We start from the raw sequence: 5,149 nt of genomic DNA on the forward strand, positions 1-5,149 counted from the left end.
ACACTAACTACACACTGACTACACACTGACTACACACTGACTACACACTGACTACATGACTACACACTGACTACACACACTACACATACACACACTGACTACACACTAACTACTACACACTGACTACACACTGACTACACACTACACACTGAACTACACACTAAGACTACACACTGACTACACACTAACTACACACTGACTACACACTAACTACACACTAACTACACACTGACTACACACTAACTACACACTAACTACACACTACTACACACTGACTACACACTAACTACACACTAACTACACACTGACTACACACTGCACACACACTAACACAACTACACACTACTACACACTAACTACACACTAACTACACACTAACTACACACTAACTACACTACTACACACTAACTACACACTAACTACACACTACACACTAACTACACACTGACTACACACTCACTACACACTGACTACACACTACTACACACTACTACACACTGACTACACACTAACTACACACTGACTACACACTGACTACACACTAACTACACACTGACTACACACTATACACACTAACTAACACACTCACTACACACTAACTACACAACTACACACTCAACTACACACTACACTACACACTCACTACACACTACTACACACTCACTACACACTAACTACACACTCACTACACACTAACTACACACTAACTACACACTACTACACACTACTACACACTAACTACACACTAACTACACACTGACTACACACTAACACTAACTACACACTGACTACACACTGACTACACACTAACTACACACTGACTACACACTGACTACACACTAACTACACACTAACTACACACTGACTACACACTAACTACACACTGACTACACACTAACTACACACTAACTACACACTGACTACACACTACTCACTACACACTAACTACACACTGACTACACACTACTACACACTACATACACACTAACTACAACTAACTACACACACTAACTACACACTGACTACACACTGACTACACACTAACTACACACTCACTACACACTCACTACACACTGACTACACACTAACTACACACTAACTACACACTTACAACTACACACTCACTACACACTCACTACACACTAACTACACACTCACTACACACTAACTACACACTCACTACACACTACTACACACTCACTGCACACTCACTACACACTCTACACACTCACTACACACTAACTACACACTACTACACACTAAACTACACACTAACTACACACTCACTACCACTAACTACACACTAACTACACACTAACACACACTCACTACACACTAACTACACACTGACTACACACACTACACACTCACTACACACTAACTACACACTCACTACACACTACACACTAACTACACACTCACTACACACTAACTACACACTCACTACACACTCACTACACACTAACTACACACTCACTACACACTCACTACACACTCACTACACACTAACTACACACTAACTACACACTAACTACACACTAACTACACACTCACAACTACACACTCACTACACACTCACTACACACTACACACTCACTACACACTCACTACACACTAACTACACACTAACTACACACTCACTACACACTAACTACACACTAACTACACACTAACTACAACTAACACATAACTACACACTAACTACACTCACTACACACTAACTACACACTACTACACACTCTACACACTAACTACACACTAACTACACACTAACTACACACTAACTACACACTCACTACACACTCACTACACACTCACTACACACTCACTACACACTAACTACACACTCACTACACACTAACTACACACTAACTACACACACTACACACTCACTACACACTAACTACACACTAACTACACACTCACTACACACTAACTACACACTAACTACACACTCACTACACACTAACTACACACTAACTACACACTCACTACACACTCACTACACACTAACTACACACTCACTACACACTAACTACACACTACACTACACACTCACTACACACTAACACACACTACACTAACTACACACTACTACACACTACTACACACTAACTACACACACTACACTCACTACACACTCACTACACACTATACACCACTACACACTCACTACACACTAACTACACACTAACTACACACTCACTACACACTAACTACACACTAACTACACACTAACTACACACTCACTACACACTAACTACACACTAACTACACACTAACTACACACTAACTACACACTCACTACACACTAACTACACACTACACACTCACTACACACTCACTACACACTCACTACACACTAACTACACACTCACTACACACTCACTACACACTAACTACACACTCACTACACACTACTACACACTCACTACACACTAACTACACACTAACTACACACTAACTACACACTAACTACACACTCACTACACACTAACTACACACTCACTACACACTCACTACACACTAACTACACACCACTACACACTAACTACACACTAACTACACACTAACTACACACTCACTACACACTAACTACACACACACTACACACTCACTACACACTAACTACACACTCACTACACACTAACTACACACTAACTACACACACTACACACTAACTACACACTAATACACACTCAACTACACACTCACTACACACTAACTACACACTCTACACTAACACACTCACTACACACTAACTACACACTAACTACACACTAACTACACACTCACTACACACTAACTACACACTAACTACACACTCACTACACACTAACTACACACTACACACTACACACTCAACAACTAACTACACTCACTACACACTCACTACACAACTACACACAACTACACACTAACTACACACTAACTACACACACTCACTACACACTAACTACACACTAACTACACACTAACTACACACTAACTACACACTCAACTACACACTAACTACACACTCACTACACACTAACTACACACTAACTACACACTCACTACACACTAACTACACACTAACTACACACTAACTACACACTAACTACACACTCACTACACACTAACTACACACTAACTACACACTCACTACACACTCACTACACACTCACTGCACAAGATTTGCGCTAAGCGTTGCAAATCTCTCACATCTCAAACACGCCGTCACTCCTAAAACTTCCCCCTTCCTAAACAACTAAATGCCATGTTGCCATATCATTTTTTGATTGGTCCACATGGTACATTTTTCCACCAATAGGAAAGGGTGGGGGGTGTTTTTGTTTTTGCTCACAGGCTTTCGCCGTTTTTCCCGTTTCTTCCCGCAGTAAATATAAACAACGACAGTATTCAGGAAGAAAACCAAACATTGCATTTTTTTTTTATCATAACTCTGGTTTTACGTGGCCGATCAATACAATTTAAAAACTGGTATAAAGTCCACACTTTTCCCGTCAGTTGTTCCGTCTGTGGCTTGGACTATGGGATAAGGTGGCATTGTTCTAACCCCATACGGGAGCAGCCAGTCACTCACTGACTAACACTGCAAAACAGAATTGTTAACGTATTAATTTTAATTTCAATTCAGGTAGATTTTTTTTTGTGCGCAACGCAGATTTTCTGTGCGCAGAGACCGTGCCCGCAGTGCGCACGCGCGCAGCTTAGAGGGAGCATTGCATCCAACTATTATTAAGTTGGTTTCTGCATGAGTTCAACATTTATACTCCAAAGCTGCACTGAAGGTTACAGACACAAGGGGGCGTGCTTACTCTACTTTCTAAAATGTTCAGCTTGCACTTCTTTTCTTTTCCTGTCACTGGGTTGTTGTTTTTTTGTTCTTAAATTAAGATCACTCTCATTTCACAGTATATGAGTGAGAAATATTTCTGCTGATGTTTCCTGTGATGTCTGTTACCCCCGACTGTTTGGTCGGCTCGGCCACTTCAACCAGATCCTGTTGTTATTATTGGGTTGACAGGAGCGTACTAATGAGCCCTTTTCCTCTAACTGAACCATGACATGATGGAAAAATACCACATGCATGATACGGTCCGTCACAACAGCCACACGAGGCTCAAATGATTAAAATGTCTTGTCTGTTAAGAAGGATGCTGTTTGTTCCACTTACAAAGAAAGTAACAAACAAACAAACAAATAAAAAGAAATAAAGCTACATTATTGTAGGTTTCTTTCTATCTGTGTTTTACAGGTAAAGGTGTACTTTTTAAACGATGTTATTCCTGCAACAGTGTACATGAAAACACAATAAACATTCTGTTAATGAAAATACAGAGAAATAAAGTAACATGTGACAAATTCAAATACATTGAATTTGCTGTGAATTAATTTACAGTAACTTTAATAAATTACTGTAAATTCCAGTTACAGCAGCAGAGCAGGAAGAGTGTAGAGAATAAGTTGATTATGGGTGGAGGGAGTTACAGCCAAACGCAGTCACAGCCTCTTTAAATACTAAAGATAAACATGTTTTTACTGAGACGCTGCTAATGCTACAGTAATGTCCCCAACTTGAAGGTCGGGAGGCGTTAAATCAACCCTGTTTTCCTTCTCTTGCACTGTCATTGCACCTTTTTGGCCTTCAACACCTGTAAACCTCATATTTAACAGTACAAATGGTGAATATAGGAGTTTATTTATTTTGGCAGTGACAAGAAACTCAGCTGCCAACAGGGGGAGAGAGGATTTAATATGAATTTACTCTTGATCTATAATTTAATAATTGCTAAAACAAAGATGTAGTAAATGTAAATTGTCTAAGAACAGTTTTAGTGTGTATGTGCTTTATTCTAAAATAGATGGCAGCTGTAAGGGGAAATCAGATTCACAATAAACAGATATATAGAACATATACAGAAAACAGCCAGCTGCTATTTGAGTGTCCATGTGACTTTTATTTGGAAGCTTTAAAGTCTGGGATGAAGCTAAAAGAATTTCCTACTTGTGAACAGTCGGGTTCAGACACTTTTCTTTTTTTTTTTCTTCTTTTGCTCGGAAGTGTGTAAAGTCCGACACACGTGTTTTGATGTCCTTCCAGCTGTTTGTGGCGAATCATGCTGTCTGGACCAGGAGTCTGGAC

The sequence above is a fragment of the Haplochromis burtoni genome, unplaced genomic scaffold (genome assembly GCF_018398535.1).
Source record: "Haplochromis burtoni strain Fernald_Lab_line unplaced genomic scaffold, NCSU_Asbu1 Contig_256, whole genome shotgun sequence".
Lineage (NCBI taxonomy): Eukaryota > Metazoa > Chordata > Actinopteri > Cichliformes > Cichlidae > Haplochromis > Haplochromis burtoni.